This window comes from Vombatus ursinus, unplaced genomic scaffold (assembly GCF_900497805.2).
Source record: "Vombatus ursinus unplaced genomic scaffold, bare-nosed wombat genome assembly UNPS02014959.1, whole genome shotgun sequence".
Taxonomy (NCBI): Eukaryota; Metazoa; Chordata; class Mammalia; order Diprotodontia; family Vombatidae; genus Vombatus; species Vombatus ursinus.
The window spans coordinates 13,319,454-13,339,011 of record NW_020954737.1 but is presented as its reverse complement, the minus strand read 5'-3'; the positions used below and the strand labels follow the sequence as shown (position 1 = coordinate 13,339,011).

At 35.5% G+C, this 19,558-nt stretch overlaps 1 protein-coding gene across 2 annotated transcripts in view; it reads right to left on the bottom strand.

Moving 5' to 3' along the window:
• Positions 1-19,558, bottom strand: part of NCK1 (NCK adaptor protein 1) — a 78,423-nt gene that overhangs the window by 13,330 nt on the left and 45,535 nt on the right. The gene's annotated exons all lie outside the window — the stretch shown is intronic.

Sequence of the window (19,558 nt, the reverse complement as noted above, 5' to 3'; positions counted from 1 at the left end):
CATGAAGGATGAAAACTGGGGACACACATACACAGTGAATTTCCTTTTCTTTTATACTCTCAGCCCTTAATTAGAATTTTGTGTTTTGATTTTTTAATATTATTTGTCAAATTGTACATTACTGGTTATCTGTACTAGTATTTTATTCCTCTATCATTTTAAAAATCATATCAGTACAGGAACCATGCCTTTTATAAAACTGGTATTTCCTCAGGCCTGGCACAGTGCTCTGTATGCAGTTAGTATTTAATAAATGTTGTTTCGTGTCATATTGTTGGTTGTATTACATACACTTCTAATTAACTTAACTCTGCTGTATTATTTCTGAATTTGTACATACTCTTTTCTTTAATTTAATAAGCCATATTTTATGATCTTGAATATGTGGAGACAGGTTAGGAGTAGAAAGGAAAGGTGAAGTAGGCTCTAGAAAAAAATACTTGCAAACAGTGGCAGAAGAAGGGTGACAAGTAATTAGGGATGAGGTGAACCATATATCTGAACTAAAGGAATCAAGTCAGCTCAGTGGCAAGGAAAGTTCAGGAGGCTCATTGTTTTCAGTGGGCATGTAGGCAGCAGGGAATTTTAATAAAGGGTACAAGTTAAAATAGTCCTTAGGGTTGAAGGCGAGGACCCCTGGACTGATTTCAAAGAGGAACTTGTGCCTAAAGCCTAGGGCTAGAATCTAGCCACTACATCTTTGTACCTTTCATATCAACACCTCACAGAGCACACAGCACTTAAATTTCACTTTTTTTTCCTATTCCTTCTTCCCTTATCTTCCAAATAATGCTATGGTATATAGTTGGGGAAGATATTTCTACATAAGAAAAAAAAGATTAATCTTCATCAGCTTACTAAGCCCTCACGGCTATAAAGAATGCCATTGGAAAAGAAAAGTAGTTTTAGTCAAAATACCATCTTCTCATCTTTAGAATTTATGCTTTTAAGAAGGGCAAATATTAAGGCAGACTACAGTAGAAAAAAGCAGAGATTAATCAGAAAGATACCGCAATGTTAGTCAAAGAATTTTTGTTAAAGAATAGAAAAAATATTTATAAATTTTAAAATCTGTATTTCCTCAGATCTCTCTGAATCAATGATAAGAAAAAAACCCCACAATAACAAAATCATGTTGTTCACTACTTAACCCCTTACTAATAGGGTCAACTGTGATTGAGACTTTATTCTTTTTTTAATTTTCTTTTCTCTGAAACAGGGCTGAAAATGATATATTCAAAGTACTCTTCAAAAATCAAAGCTATCTATAGTTATGTAAAAAAAAAAAAATCCTCTAAATCAGTGATTTAGAGATTTAAAATCACTCTGTCCACACAAGCCATAGGTTCCCAAGGTGGGTGACACCACCCCCTGGGGGGGGGGGCCTGGAAAAATGGGGGGGGGGGGGGGCGAAATTTTTAAAAAAGTTAAAGTGTTAAATAAAGTAGCTTTCCAGGGAATGCTGAGTAATTTTTTTTTATTTTTATTTTTTATTTTTAGGCAATTGGGGTTAAACGACTTGCCCAGGTCACACAGCTAATAAGTGTCAAGTGTTTGGTCTGAGTTTGTATTTCAACTCAGGTCCTCCTGACTTCAGGGCTGGTGCTCTATCCACTGCGCCACCTAGCTGCCCCATAATTTTTTTTTTTAAAAGGCGGAGGTAGGCCAAATAAGTCTGGGAACTTCTGACATAGGGTATCATACCCTTACCTGCTGGTGTTCTGCCCAGAGGAATGTAAATTTTGATATAAAACCTGACAAGTTATCTTGGGTTTACAGGCTAGATTTCTTTCTTAAGGACCATGCCTTAAAGTCAATTCATTCTGGCTCTCATTGATTGGCCAACAATATGTCCCAGCCCAAGCTCCATTTACTGCTCATTGCTTGGGCCCAGACTGGCTCAGAGTAAATGTAAATAGCAATTGTCTCTGTTTTGGCCAGAAACCCTAAAGGTCTTCCCCTCTCACATTGATTTTTTTTTTGGATTAAGTAAAAGAGGCCATTCTTTGATACATTTCTTACCTAGCCTTAATCACTAAATGGGCGCTGCCTCAGTCAAACTGAGACATGTTAAAGACCATAGCTTAAAAAGGCCAACATCTCCTACTGCACTGGGAGCCATCTCTAGTCATCCTGATTTATATTTTGCCACTGAACCCAAATGGCTCCAGAGGAGAAATTGAGGCTGGTGACTTTGCACAGCCGTCCCTCACTTAAATCTAATTCACTTGCAAGTCATGGCATCACCTTCCTGATGCCATGGTTCTCGTTGAGAATGAAGGGCAAACAACAAGTACTCCCACAGCACCTAGTACATTATCCAAAGTTTTAACATACATGTTAACTCAAATAGTTCTCAAAACAACTGCAAACTATATGAAAGACTATTCACTAATAAGAGAAATGCAAATTTTAAAAATCTCCGAAGTTTCATTTCTTTTTTCTTTGTGCAAGGCAATTGGGGTTAAGTGACTTGCCCAGGGTCACACAGCTAGTGAGTATCATGTGTTTCAGGCCGGATTTGAACTCAGGTCCTCCTGACTCCAGGGCCGGTACTCTATCCACTGTGCCATCTAGCTGCCCCCTGAAGTTTCATTTCAAAAATGATAAAGGCAATAAATGCAACTGAGGATTGGAATGACCTAGGAAATGACTTCATGGAGAAAAAAACTGTACCTGGTTCTTAAAAGATGTATAAGATTTGACTAAGCAGGAAAACAAAACTTTTTTGCATAAAATCACATTTATAAAGAAATAATCAAGTGAGTACATATACATTAATACCCTGCAAGTAAGAAACATAATTTCACAGAGAAAACATATCCAAAGACAAATTAGAATGAAATTAATTAAATCAAGAAAGGTTTCCTAGAAAAGGTGAATTTTCTGACTTGGGATTTTATAAAAGGATACAGAGAGATTGGCTGAAAGAGAAGTATTCCAAGTAGGAGAAATGTTATATATAATATTACATGCATTCTAATTCCTCAGAACGGAATGAGAAAGATATATAGAGAGGTCAACCAATAGATTAGCAAATATCTATAATCCTAGCCTCTCAACCAGGCTATACAGTCTTGTGTCAACAATAACCTACATGGGATTTCTACTTAGGTACGTTGCTGTCACCTCAAATTAAAGATGCTCCAAACCAGCTCCCCTTTCCAACCTCCCTGTCTTTCTTAGCAACATAACTGCTCTCCACACCATCTTCCATATAAAATCAGCCATTAATCAATCACTCGATAAATAAGCATTTAATAAGTGTTTTACTACAGGATAGGTAATAAGCTAAGGGTTGAGGATATAAGGAAAAAGCAAAAAGTCCGTGGCCCCAAGGATTGAGATTCTCAAGGGAAAGAGACAACATATATAAAACAGAACATAAGGTAAGTAGGGTAAACTGAAGGTAACCTGCCAAGCACCTGACTAAGAAAGACAAAAGAATTCCTGCTCTCAAGAAGCCTACAGTCTAATAAAACAATTATGTACAAACAAGATGTATACAGGACAAACTGGAGATAATCAAAAGAAGGAAGGCACTAGCATTGAACAATGGAAAGGCAGCTTGTACAAGGTGGGATGTTAGCTGGGACTTGAGGGAAGCCAGAAGGTGGAGGTAAGGAAGGAGAGAATTCCAAAGATGGGAGACAGGAATGTAAGATGACTAGAAATGTAGAAAGGGACTGGTTTTGAAGAGTTTTAAATTTCAAAGGACTTTATATTTGATCCTGGAAGTAATAGAGGGTCATAGTTATTATGTATGGAATGCATTTCCTATGGAACTGCATATATGTGTGGAATAGCCTGGTAAATCATGCTAACAGCACTGTGGGGGTCAGATTGAAGTGAGAGACAAGGCAAGAAAACCTATGAGAAGGTTACTATGACAATACAGGTGGAGAAGTGATAAGGGTCTAAATTAGTTTCTGTGTGAGTGAAGAGAAGGGGAAGTTTATGAGAGCTGATGCAGAGAAAGAAATTATAAGATTTAGCAACTGACTAGATATGTATCATGAGTGAGGGAAGGGTGGAGGATGACCCAAAAGTTGTGAACTTGGATGGATGGATGGTAGTGTCTTTAGCGTAATAAGGAAGCTGAGAAGACGGAAGGGTGGAGGGGAAGGGTGTGGAAATAATGAGTTCTGTTTTGGATATGTTGAGTTTCAGATATCTAAGGGACATCCAGTTCAAAACTGTCTAAAAGGCAGGTGATAATGCAGGGGTGAAGCTCAAGACAGACTAAAGCTGGCTATACATATCTAGGAATCATCTAAATAGAGACAAATGACTCCATGAAACTGATGAGTCTCCAAGTAAATGTGTATAGAGAAGGCCCAGGGCAGAACCTTAAGGGACACACAGAGGTAGTAGAAATGACATGACGATCCAGCAAAAGAGGCTGGGGAAGGGCTGTCAGGAGAATCGAGAGAACAGTTATAAAAACCTAGAAAGAATAGAATATCCAGGAGAAGAGGTCAGTAGACTTGGCAATTAAGAGACCACTGTTAACTTTGGAGAGAGCAATTTCAGGTTAGTGATGAGGCTGGAAGCCAGAAAGCAGAGGAGAGGAAGTGGAGGCAACAACTGTAGAAGGCTTTGGTGAGCGTGGTAGAATCTAGCAAGGGATTTTTAAAGGATGGGGAAGATGTGGATGTATTTACAGGTAGAAGGGAAGGAGTTAGCAGAGGATGAGATTGAAGACTAATTTTTCTTTCCATTTTCATCAATTTTTCTTTTCTCAGATTGTCTCTTAGATTCTGTAACAAAGCAATTTTAAAATCTCCTAGAAAAGAGGTGAGGGGGTGATAGATAGTCCATTTCATCATCAAAGACTTGAATGAAGAAGATATTAGGGGATGATGTCAGAGAGATGTGAGATGTGGAGAAGAAGGGGGAGCTCTGTCAAGGCAGAGCTCATAACAAATGGCCTTGAACTTTTTTCAGTGAAATATGAAGAGAGATCCTCAGCAAAGATCTATTAATTATCAGGTTGTTTTTTTTTCAAAATATCCCTCATCTGTCCCTTCCTCTTCATTTTCACAACCACTATATTAGTGCAAATCCTCATCAGCTCATACGTGGACTACTGTAATGGCCTTCCAACAAATCCCCCTTCCTATTTTCAATCAATCCTATATAATTCTGTCAAGACTAACTTTCCTTAAACACTATTTTATCATGTCACCCTCTACCTCAAAAACCTGAGCTACCATCAGTAACTCTGCTTTCAAGGACCTCTATAATCTTGCCCCACCATACATATGTATGTACAATGTACAATGTATGTACAAATGTACAATGTATAGTCTCACCTCCATGCTATTGACTGTTTTATCTTAAGAGTAGAAAGGAAGGGGAAAGAGGGGTATGTTGCCTCCTCCCCACCTCCTGCATAGAATGCCCTCCATTCTTCTCCTCTCCTATAGTATACAAATTCTATCTTTCTTCTAAACTCAGCTTTAGTCCCATTTCCTATATGAAGCCTTTCCTACATAAAGAAATAGTAATAATAATAATAATAGTTCTCTAATGGAAAAGAATCCTGGGCTGGAAACCAAAAGTCCTGGGTTCTGGACACCACTGAAACTAATTCAGTAAGTCATTTCCTATTTCTGGAGTTCCCTTTTACAGCACTTGATTATGAATTTTTTTATTGTTCAATACTTTCACACATATATTCATTTTATACTCCTAATTAGATTGTAATTTTCTTTTTGTTAGGGATTATATATCATCTTTCTTCAATGGGTTTTTGATATTATGCATATGGGATAGTCTCTCTAACGGTACAGACTACAACCCATCTACAATTTGTCCATCTGTATGACTCCAAAATACCAGGCCCTCTTCTGGGTCTCTTGACATTAAATAGATACTAATGTAACACACACAAGCTATTCATCTCTTAAACTTCAAGGATGAACCCATTTTGGGGGTTATATTATCTCTGATAACTTATTACCCAAAATAATGTAATTGGTTATTGATAATTTCTCGTAGAATATTTATTCACACTATGCATCTCTTTTCTGCTCTTTGTGTGACCTGCAATTTTGATACTTTATAGAGATTATAGTATTCCATGATTTGCAGTCATACAATGTCATCAGAAAAAGTATTAGTCTTAAAAGGTAGGTTTTTGTTCCAGGGAGAGGTTAAGGTTCAAAGAGAGGATTGAAAAATTTCCCAAATCCCATCCAGCCCACTCTCTTTCTCCTATTCAATTGTGGGCCCAGTTACTGGCCATCTGCAGTGGACAGTCCATCATCCTACATCCTACATATTATAATGTTAGAAAACAGATATTCTTCATCCACCTGATTTTTCCTATGTGGATGAAGATGAACACTTTTGAGTGATTACTGGTCTCATTTAAAAAGCTCTGCAATGTTTTGTGGTTTGATGTTATTGACACAATGTCCTCTGGAAAAAGGAGCAGCTGAAGTACTATACCATCTACAAGAGGTCCTTCCTCCATTCAAACTACACTGACCAGAGGTAAGCATGTGTCTTATTGTTTTACGTATGGTTTGATTTTAGTTAGACATCTGAACAAAATCACTTCTGTTGTTACAGACAAAATAGCTAATTTTATATCTCACTTCAAGGTTTAAAGTATTTTACATATATTATTTCATTTGGTAATATCAAATTATATATCAAGGGCTCTTGTACGATTTTAACATATGGATGGTAGATACCTTGTTGGAAGAGTCTTTATGGCTGCATTTTGCTCTACTGAAGCAGATGCCTTTTTTTTTTTTACAGTCAACAAACTATTGTATATATAGTATAAAAAACTACAGTATAACAGGACTGCATATTTGCTGCACCTTTTGGTCAATCGTGTGATTAGAAAGACGTGCTACAGAATATGTGAGAAAACAACGATAAAACATGGACTAACTTCCAGATAAAGTGCAAAGACTGAGAAAAGTAAAGTCTACTGAGAAATGTGTGGGTCCTAGGCAAAAAGACCGCTCTAAATTGTTACTGCTCTAAGTAACTCAGAATAAAAAGGAGGGTCATGCCATTTGTTTGTGCCTTAAGCAGTGATAACAGTGGAAAGCTTTGAAAAGCTATTTAGAATCGTATTTTTTCTCTGTTCACGCTATCCCTTCATTAACTTTTTTTGGCTTAAAAAAATCAAACATTTGGGGTATCCTGGCATAGTGGATGACAGAGCATTAAATTTGAAATCAGGAAGACCTAGGTTCAAATTCTGTCTCAAATGGTTTCTAGCTGTGGGAGCATAAGCAAGTCACAATGTTTCCAAGCCTCACTTTCCTCACCTGTAAAATAAAGATGACAATAATCATACTCATCTTATTATTAATGGTTCAAATGAGGTTATGGAGATAAAGTGCTTTGCAAGTCTTAAAAAGTTACACAAATGAGAGCTATTTTCACCCTACTGAAAAAGATAAAGGAAGGATCCATATCCCAATTATATCTTGGTGTCTTTATTTTTCACTAGGCTATACTGCTGACTTCTCGGACATGCCCCAGAAATGTCTTCATCCTTTAAGATCACACCAGCCCTGCAATTCAACTCTTTTGGTCCCTCCTCTTGATTGGATGGCTTCTCCCACATTCTTCATTTGAAGAGAATGCCCAGGCCAGCTATAAATTCATTTCTCAGCACGCTGCACTTTAAACTTCTCTACCTTGTTCAGCCCCCAGCATCCATTCATTCTATTCTTCCCCCTTTTCAGCTTCCTTTTTATTTACTGCCTTCCCCCATCAGTGTGTTAATTTCTTGAGAATAGGGGCTATCTTTTTTTTCCCTTGTATTTATAACCCCAGTGCTTAGCCCAGTGCCTGGCACATAGTAGGCATTTCATGAATGATTACGGATGATGAAGATAATGAAAATAACCATAAGATCCCTGAAAAGGTCACTATTTCAAAAGAGAAAAATAGAACCACTTAAAATGATTTTCAACTGTAATAAATTTTATCATATTAAGAATACAAGAAAAATTAGGTTCAAGTTTGAGTACTAATAAAGAATACCAATAAACAACTCTAACTCTAGCAAACACACCTAGCTGTGTAACCAGGGCAAGTCATTTAACCATGCTTGCCTCAGTTTCCTCATCTGTAAAATGAGCTAGAGAAGGAAATGGCAAACCAGTCCAGTATCTTCACCAAGAAAACCCCAAATGGGGTTATCATGCAGAGTCAGAAAATGACTGAACAACAACAGCAGCATTCCATTCCTGAAGTTCTATTTACCTTATATTTATCTGTATGTATTTATGTACATGTAAATTCCTTGACACCAGGGACAGTCTCATTTTTGTCTGTATCTCTAGCACCTAGCACAATGCTTGGAACATAGTGAGCATTTAATGTTCACTGATTGGTTAAAAACTGATTTTTGAAAAACAGCCCCAGGTCAGTAATATTCTGGTTCTGCATCACAGAAATGTCACCACTAGTCCCACTCTGACCTTGGAGAATAACCGTCCCAGTCTACTGAATAGCTGTCCTTATATCCCAGTTTCCTAGTGTTTTAAATTGCTGTCTTCCCAGTGACTAAGTTTCCATCTTTGCATATTAATTTCCTGAACTCAGCTGCTCTAGCTCCCCACGCCCAGATACTACTACCTCCCTGAAGGGATCTCTTCTAACTACTTTTCCATGTGGATGGTCAAATTTGCCAGCTTAGTGGATCTACTGATTGTCTGCCTGTTTGAAGCTTTTCAAATTCCCTGTGCTATCTTTATCTGGTGACATCATAGAATTCAGAGTCCACATGGTCCACAGCATATGATATTTGTTTGTGTGCTTTTTTCTGCTCAGACTGATCTTCCAATCTTGCAATCAAGTCCCAATTGTAACCTTAAGTGCTCACTACAGACTAATGACATAATTATGCAAAAAATGTAGAATCACAGCCTCTTAGAGCTAAGCAAGGGAATATAATAAATATCATCTAGTGAAGTCAAATCTTTCGCTTTACAAATAAGGGGTCTGGGATTCCCCAATTAATAAATGGTCAAAGGATATGAACAGGCAGTTCTCAGATAAAGAAATTAAAGTCATCTATAGTCATATAAAAAATGCTCTAAATCACTATTGAATAGAGAAATGCAAATCAAAACAACTCTAAGGTATCACATCACACCCATCAGATTGGCCAACATGACAAAACAGGAAAATGATAAATGTTGGAGATGTAGGAAAATTGGAACACTAATGCATTGTTGGTGGAGCTGTGAAATGATCCAACCATTTTAGAGAGCAATTTGAAACTATGCCCAAAGAGCTAAAAAATGTGCATACCCTTTGACCCAGCAATTGCACTTCTAGGGCTATATCCCAAAGAGATCATACAAAAGAGAAAAGGATCCACATGTACAAAAATATTCATAGCAGTTCTTTATGTGGTGACAAAGAGCTGGAAATTGAGAGGATGCCCATCAATTGGGGAATGGCTGAACAAGTTGTGGTATATGAATGCAATGGAATACTATTGTGCTATAAGAAAAGATGAACAGGCTGACTTCACAAAAACCTGGAAAGATTTATATGGTCTCACGCTGAGTGAAGTGAGCAGAACCAAGAGAACGATGTACACAATAACAGCCACCTTGTATGATGACTAACAGTGATAAACTTAACTCTTCCCAGCAACACAAGGATCTAAGACATCTCCAGAGGCCTCGTGATGGAAAATGCTATCCACATCCAAAGAAAGAACTATAAAAGTTGAATTGCTATATTTTTTTCTCTTCTGTTGAGTTTTGTTTCCTCTTTCTGATGGATCCTCCTATTGGTTTTAATTTTTACTTCCAACATCACTAATGTGAAAAAAAACCAAGTAAGGGGTCTGGGGCCCAAAAAAGCATCAAGATACAGAAACCCAATCCGAGTTCTGGCATTACTTTGTTATGATGAATAAAGGACACAAGTTGAAGCCAAAGTACTTTATCAATGGGCTATAAAACTAAGGAAGGTTGTAGAACCTACTTCTCTGGAGATCTGTATTACAAGAACAAGATTCCACCTCTTTGTGATGAGACAGACCAACTTGAATGTTGAAGCTGGTCAGTGGTTTAAACTTTTCCAGAAGACATAACTGGATAGAGAAGGAGGAGGTGTTTTCTTTTTTAAAATGGGGTTGAGGCAAACATTTTATTCTACTATATCCAATTGCAGCATACATGCCATCAGATGAGGGAAAAAAGGAAAGAAAAAAAGTAGCTTAAAAGAATTTGAAAATTTCATCTAGTTTGAAAAAGGATAGATGAGCTTTGCAGGTCCTTTGCAGGGCAGTAATTGAAATGGCAAACATACATGACAGAATGCTTTTAAGCATATGTTGTATATGTTGCTAGGCACTCAATGATGTCAAAAACAAATAACATGTGCTTCCCAGCCCATGAGATTAATTACACTGTCCTGTCTTGCTTGTAAAACCAGTCCTATTTTATAGTCATATGTTATATTATTAATCAATCTGTATGAGGAACCCACAACATCCAGATCATACTGAATACACATGTCTCACCTGAATTTAACTTGGAAAGGGTTAGCTTATACACCCTTGATTTTATACAGAAAAGATTTAAGGGATATGTACTAAATACCCTTTTCTCCTATTGTAAATAAGTAATTTCCTCCTACAGAGTTCTTTATTAAATTATCAAACATACAGAACTAGAACTAGTAACAAATATTATTTGAGACAAGACTTTTCTCTCTCTTCAATCATATAAAACATAACTTTCTGTGGAAATGACTTTTATTCTAGGTGAATAGTCAGGGATTACCTAATTTTAGGGAGAAAAAAAATCTTCTAAGGAAAACTTGCTTTAATATCTGTTGTACTTTAACACATAATTTAACAGTTTCCTGTTCTGATAAAAATCATTATCATAACAATACACAAATGACTAACTCAGGAAGTTTGGGTGGATTGTAGATCTCTCAGTAAACAATGAAGAAGAAAAAGAGACCCAACAAACAATTAATTAAAATATATAGTAATTAATAAAACCATTTATAAAGTAATGTTCTTTAATTTCAATTAAATTCCCCAAAACATTAAATCTTACTAAATAATTTAATTGTCTTGTGTACATTAAACTTAGGTAGAAAGCTTACATACAGTAAGACAAAAATTAATGGTCTGACTATAAGCAAAGATTATTTTAGAATTTCATTTTCTTAAGGCATAAGTCATAACAATTGATTAAAAGGAACTGTACTAAGCATTATTTTCTTAATTATTCTAAAAGCTTACCACATTTAATTCCAAAACCACGATGGAAAAAAAAGGAGTATCCAATATACTACCTTATATATTAAAAATGTACCATGCTTTAGAGTGGTGACAAGAAATATTCTCTCTATTCTCTACAAAGACCAAATCTACATAAAGTATTGAGTGCTGTAAAAAGAAAAAAAAATAGACCAGAAAAGAAATATGAGATTTAATTATTGTGCTTTGCAGAAATTGTGCAAAATTATAGGCAGTTCTTACAGGGAACTATGTAACTAGTATCACTTAAAAACAGTAAAACTAAATTATTATACTTTTTTCCTTCTGACTTTATATCTTATTCAGTACCTTATGTTGGGATGGGATTAGAACTACTGGAAATAATTAGACCTTCAGGTACTAAATGGTTTTAGAATGCAAAGAACCATGCCTGTAAGGTGATTCAAATTAAGCGTAAGGTATGTAAACCTTAAAGTACTACATAAATGTTATTGTTATCATTATTATAAATTATAAATAAGCTATATCTAATGACTGGCTAGAAACTGAGTCCTTAATAAAGGAATTTGATCCTAAGGTAAATTAGGGTCATTTATAAAAACATTTTGAAAAAGAGTTCTGAGTTCAGGGAATTTAAAAATGAAGAAGTTACTTAATTAGTTTCTCCTGTTTTATTTAGCTGCAAATGCCCCTCTAAATAGGATTAGATGGTAATTCTCCCATTTCCACTAGGGAGAGAAAAAGGACACTCATGCACAAGACTTAACATACCTAGAAGAGATCTGTTAAAAGACATTCTTTATAACTGGCTGGAAACAGACATAGGATGCTGTGGACCTCTAAATCTGCATCCAGATCTGGGTGACAGTATGACAGTACTCCAGATTGGGGTGCTATGGCAGCTACAAAAATGGTTTCTCAGCTTTCCTTTTTTTGTATAGGAAAAGTCTCATTTGTTTCTGATATGTGTTGGAGATACTATCTCCTTTTCAAGGAGTGGAGATTAGGGACTTCCAGGACACTAATTGTGAGGAACTCTACTTCCAGATCCATACTTTGGGATCTTTGAGCTCAGTAACTGAGGGAGAGAAGAGTATGGGTCTAGAATGTTTCCTGATTTATTATAAAAAATTAACTAACAAGAGTCCTAACAATAATAATAACGAAGGGTCTCACCTGTGATTCCAGGTGCTATGGGACCATCTGAGACAAAATGGAATTTTTAACTTTGAAGTTATTATTAGAAAAAGAGGGAAAGACTTTCTCAACTCAACTTTCTCAACAGGAAAAAAGAAAACACAATGAACAATTAACACTTACACTATATATATCAAATCTCAAGTTCTGTCCTCCCAAAATATCTGGTAGGTGCCAGAATAACCTTGGGTTATTTTCTCAAGTGAGGTCTTATAGAGGTCTTGGTGGGTTTCCCCTCCTTATGCCTCTAAAATGCTAACTCAGATTGCATAGCGAAAAATTTTCCAGTACACAGAGATCCTAACAAAGGAATAAAGGCCCTATTTACTAATATAGATGGGTATAAATGGGTGTATGCAGGTATATATTCCATAACAAGCAATATTAAGTCACTTACATTCCTCACAATGAATAATAGCAACTGTAGTTACAAAGTTCTAAGAAGCAAAACCGTATCTTCATATACATAATAAAAAGTGATACAGTACTAGAGTCTAAACATAGAAAACACTGAAGCAGGTAAAATCTGTTAGCTCTGCCATGTAAGGCCACTAACCACAGTTTACCAGGGACTAACTGGAACAAAGAAGACAGTCTGGGAAGGTACCCAGGTATCTTTAAAAGTGATATTTAATGTAATATAGTCCTCTACAAGAATCAACAAAGAGAATCTGGACAGGTTGTGCTCCTTATTGAGCTGCACAAAGACTGACAAATCAGGCTATAACAAATGCTTACAAAAATGTTTAAGTAACTAGGAGGAGAGGGAAAAGGAGGCATGGGGTGGGGGAGAAGAACATAGCGAGAATAGGTTCTGCATTGAATCTGGCACCTGGGAATAGTGTGGCAGAGAGCAGATGAGATAATCTTAGTGAAAAGGAAAGAGTGGGAGGAAAGGGGGTGCATCCTGTGCTCAGGCAGGGAAAGGAAAAAAGGCTAGAGGAAGCCAACAATGGCCCATAATTGAGCACTACAGGCTCACTGGTTGTCCTAAGTCTTCGAACTGAACCCAGAAGCCCTCTATGCAATTAAAAAGCCAGCACCCATGAATAGGCACAAAACAGGAAGGGTTAAGAGTATGGAATATTTTGATCTCTGTCTGGTGACTGATTAAGGAGCCTGGGCTGATGTCACACTGAGCAAACTAGTGCAACTGCTAACAAACAGATAACCAGAGAAAAGAAAGAAATGTCAAGTAGGAAGATAGGGTGGATTAAAGAACATTCCCAAGAGCAACCCATAAGGGGCTCTAAGTCCACTTAAGAAACAGGAAACTGAGGCAACAATATATGCCAATGCCTTGACCAGTTTGTGCTACACTGGTCTTCCTGACAGAAGCAATGACCAATATGATAGGTGTTAAAAGAAAGGTGATCTTTCTGTTTGAGGAATATCTTTTCTAGCTCCAACTTATTAGAGCATAGGAAGAATTCTCAGATAGGAAAGAAGTAATCAGTGAAGGAAGTTAGTGAGGAAAAAGGTTCTGAGGAAGGAAAGCGGAATAAAGACCGGAGTCAAAAGCTGGTGGCTAGAAGAATATTATAACAAAAAAAAATTTTCTGAACTGTTGGGAGTTATTTATACACCTGATATTGGCCCCAGAAGGAAAAGATATATTCTGGAATTTGGTAACTGTCTTCTGGGGAATTAGTATCTGACTAAGGGCCAGAGTGAGAGTGATGGGAAGATAAAGAATGAATGAAGTAAGCCATTAAAGTAGTCAATACATTGTGTAGGAGACTGGACTAAACACTAAAGAACTTTAAACTCTATGATTCTGTGAACTACACTTCTTTTCTTCTGTGGTGAATTTATATAATTTAGAAAAAAAGTATTTCTAGAAGCTGTGGATGATTGTTGAGAACAGATTCCATGTATGTTACATAAATTTTCACTTGGAAAAAAACTTTAAAATCCAATTCAAAACATTTATTCTTGCCTTTTAGTCACTTGTAAAATCATTTTAAAGTTGGATTATCATCTAACCCAATTCTATTTCACAGATGAGAGAATTTGTGATTTAACCAATGCCATACTGCTAGGGATAAAATCACAATATAGGTCTTCCAACTGCCAGAGCAGTACTCTTTTCAAAACTGCATGCAAGAAAAGGAATTTCATGGTACAAAGCAAGAATGGAACATGGAGGCACCAGGAACATATATACCCTCACAAAGACCACTACCCATTAGACATCTTGCTCTTCAAAGACTAAGAGCAAATGCAAGGATCTGTACACACAGGCTATTTGCAAGGTGGGTATTTGTAAAATGGGAAGTAATAGAATCACACATCTTTCAAGTTCTGTATCCTCAATAATTACTTTTCTTTCATTTGCTTCCTTTTTTATATAGTGTTTTATATAAACTTGTATTAATTTTGACCTCCTTTATAGTCAATTATCTTAAGATCTCATCTATCTACAAAAAATTACTTGAATTAGTGGACAGAGAGCTGGCCTCAGAGCCAGGAACACCCAAGCTTGAGCTGCACCTCTGACATATACTTAACCTCTCACTGTTCTAAACAACTCTATAACAGTAGTTTCCAAAAAGGTGTCAACCTTCATTGATAGAGGGAGTGGATAGTGCAGTGCAGTGGACAGTGTCCTGTGCCTGGATTCAGGAAGACCTGAGTTCAAATCTGGCCTTAGACAAATACTAGATATGATCCTGGGCAAGTCAGTTATACCTGTCTTCCTCAGTTTCCTCAACAGTAAAAGGGGGACAACAATAGCACCTACCACCTCCCAGAGTTGTTGTGAGGATCAAAGCACTTAGTATGTAGCAGGTGCTTGATAAAGGCTTGTTTCCTTCCTTCCTTTCAATATCCCCACAAAACTAGTCTCACACTCTACTGACTTGCTCTGGGTTTCTTTTGTGGTCTTTTCTTTTCACTATATGATCCTTTAAATCATGTAGGTGACATCTTCTGCTGTGTTGCTACTGATTCCTCTCCCCCAAAATGAATCTCCAGAGACCAAGCCCAGGAAAAAGCTAAGATACTCAGATCTGAATCCCAAGGTCCCTTTTTTAGCTCTAGATCTACTTTTTTGTTCTCATGGACTAAATCTTCCTGAAATATTTTAATCTATAATTTCATTAAGAGAATGCATGTAATATTTTAAAATGCCAAAGTAAATTATACAAATTTATAAATGATTTGTTTTAAGAAAATCTAAAATGCCAAATTCTTAACTTATAAAACAAACAAGTGAAGGCATGGCTATTCACTTTATAAAAGAATTCACTACAAGGTTCTGCAAAAAAGATTAAGCTCTCCGCAGGCAATTTAAAATAATTCCGCTTACATATAACTTTTAAGTGACATATAGAGAAAACAAAGTATAACTATACTATAACAGGAAGTGAGATAAAGATATGTGATTAAACCTTATTGTTGGGATGAGTATAGGTCCTGTCTCAGATGGGAGTCCCCTTTGAAGATAGTAGAGTCATCCAAGGATAAAAGTATACAGTGAAATTCATATTACAAGAATAAGAAGCCACAATAAGATCCAGTTAAACAAGTTGATTCTGTGAAAGACCTCGTATCAATGCTTATAATGGGGAAGAAATGGTAATATGAAATATATTATGCGGGACAAATGCAGTTGTAGAAGACAGGTTATTTTAAAAGTACATTTTTATTGATATATTTTGTATTTACATCACCTCAACTTCCCCCACACACCTTTCCCCTCCAAACAGCTATTCTATATTACAAATGTGTTTAAAAGAAAAAGAGAAAAAATCAACAAAATCAATACACTGACAAACAAAAACAAAAACATATGCAATGCTCAAAACCTCTCCCTCTCCATTGTGGCTAACAAGCTGGGGGGAGGAGAGAAGGTATCTTCTAAACTCTTCCTTGGGACCATGCTTGTTCTTTGTAATTCTGAAACAATCATTTTTAATTGTTTTGTAGTGGTTGTTTGTTCCATTTATATTGTTGTAGTCATTGTGTATACAATATTGTTTTCTTGGCTCTGATTACATTCACTTTGCCTAAGTTCATGTAAATCTTTCCCTGCTTCTCTGAATTTATCAATTGGCATTTCTTATTGTACATCATATTTCATTACATTCATGTACCACAGTTTAGCCATTCCCTAATCAATGGGCATCTGCTTTGTATGCACAAAAGGTGCTTTAATAAATATTTTATTGCCTATGAAGACATAATAATAATAACAATAACAATATTTACATAGCACCTCTGTGACAGGACCATGCTAAATGCTTTACAAATATTATCTCATTTGATCCTCCCAACAACCCTCAAGGTAGGTGCTATTATTATCTTCTTTTACAATTGAGGAAACTGAGGAAACAGGGTAAGTGACATACTTATGGTCATAGAATTAGTGTTTGAGGCCAAATTTGAACTCAGGTCCTCCTGACTCCAGGCCCAGGGCTCTATCCATTGTACCACCTAGCTGCTTTTTAATCAATAACTTCAATGCCCAAATAGTGGAAAATCTGAGTCAAAGAGTACAGACATTTTAGTTACTTTAATTACATAATTACAAAATTATTTCCAAAATAACCATATTGATTCATAGCTGCACTCAACAATGCATTAGTGTGACTACCTTTCAACAACCCCTCTAACATTGACTATTCCCATCTTTTATCATCTTTGCCCATTTGCTGGGTGTGAAGTAAAACCAGAATGTTTTGATTTACATTTGATTTATTGTTAAGTGATTTGGGGCATTCTTTCATATGGTTAATCATTTAAAATTCTCCCTCTGAGTGGTTTTTGGTGTTTTATATTTATACACACAAATGAGCTCATACACACAGATATATGCATATATATATATATGTTTAATATATGCATTGCTGTCTTGGATGACAAAATCTTATAAATTTGATACAAGAATATTTTTTCTTCTGACCATTCCCCTTCTTATTTAAGATGGAGCAGTTATGTTTGTGCAGCAGTTTTTCAATTTCATATAATCAAAATGATGTATTTTATCTTTTATAATTATTTGGCTAAGAATATATCTCCTACCCATAGCTATGATAGATATATAAATCCTCTGCTCTTCTAATTTTGTACATTTGATTAGACAATCAGAAAAGATACCAATTGAGGTAATAGCTTCAGCAGAATTGCAGGCTACAAAATAAACCCGTTAACAATCAGTAACATTTCTATATAAAAACAACAAAATTTAAAGAGACAACAATAGAAAGTGAAATCTCAGTTCAGGTAACTACAAAATTACATATACATATCTATGATCTTTAATATTCAAGTTACATATTCATTCTGAATTTATTAAGGAATATGGTATCAGGTGTTAGTCTAGCCCTAATTTCTGCCAAATTGCTCTGAATATTCTCAGTTTTTATCATGTAGTACTTTCCTAAGTAATGTATGTTTTGAGATTTATCAACTATTGAGTTATGGAGTTCCATTACTTCTGACTCTTTCCTGTCTAGTCTGTCCTGCTGATCTACTTCTCTATTTCTCAACCAATATCAAATAGTTTTGATGTCTGCTGCTTTATAAGTCTATGGTATGGAAATGCTATTACCACTTTATCCCTACCTCTTTTCATTATTTCCATTGATATTCTAGATTTCTGTTCCTCCAAATGAATTATTATTTCATGAAGTTCTGTAAAGTATCCGTTTTTTGATTGGTATGGCACTATGGACATTTGTATTATATTAGCATGGGCCATCCATGAACACTGATTATTTCACCAAGTATTTAAGTTGTTCTTCATTTTTTTTAAGGAGCCCTTTGTAATTTAATCTATATAAGGATTCAGTGTGTTTTGGTTGATTGACTCCTAAATAGCTTATGCATTTTGTAGTTACCTGAACTGAGATTTCACTTTCTATTATTGCCTCTTTAAATTTTGTTATTTTTATATAGAAATGTTTATATAGAAATATATGTTTTATATAGAAATTGTTAACGGGTTTATTTTGAATTCTGCTCAAGCTATTATCTCAATTGGTATCTTTTCTGATTGTCTAAGTAAACTGTTATGTCATCAGAAAAAAAGAGATAGGTTTATCACCTCTTTAACCATCTTTCTTTCTTTCTTTCTTTCTTTCATGTTACTACTACTGCTAGTATTTCTAGAATTATACCAAATATTGGGGAGAATGTGTATTTTTGCTTTACTGCTACATTTATTGAGAAAATTTCCAGTGTTTGCCCATTACATATAGTGATTACTTTTGGTTTTAAATACATAATTTATTATATTTTAAATGATTCCCCAATATCTATACTTTGCAGATATTTAGCATAAATGAGTACTATACTTTGTGTCAAAGGCTCTTTCTTCATCTAATGAACTTATCATGTGAATTTTTCCCCTAACAACTACATAAGCTGCATCCAAATTTTAGAATGCTTTTGCCCCATTATCATTGTCTTTTACAGAATTATTATTTCTTTGATTTATTCTCTGACTCATTTGTTACTTAGGATTTCATTATTGAATCTCTATTTAGGTTGGTGGTTTTTGCTCATGCTCCCTAAACTGAATACTATTTTTATTGTTATGATCTAGAAAGGATACATTTATAAATTTCTTCCTAAAAGAAAATTTTTGTCAAAGTTCCAGAGTGCTGAGAAATATATATCCCCAAGCAGTCACATTCAGAAGATATCCTAAGTCTTTTTAGCTCTAGTTTTTACAGCAATCTGCTCTAATCTTTATGTCCCTTTATTTTATTTTATTTCCCTTTCTATTAGATTTGCCCAAATCTAATAGATGGACATTAAAGTTTTCTACTACTATTGTTTTGCTATCCACATCTTCTTAGAATTCAGTTTTTCTTTATAAATTTACATATAAATTTATGTCCTTTATAAGTTTATGTGTTCCAAACTTGTATTTGGAACATATAGTTCAATACTGATATTAATTTGTTGTCTGTGCTTCTTTTCAGCATAATGAAATTTCCCTGTTTATCTCTATACTGTAAGTTTTTATTTTTGAAATTATGTCTGATAGCATGATTGCAGCTACTGTTTTTTAGAATATAGGCCAGAAAATGACCAAGATAGCACCCGACATTTTGGCCATCTGGAACACTATCTCATTAGTGCCAGGATTTAAAACAAAATGCAAAGAAACCAGAC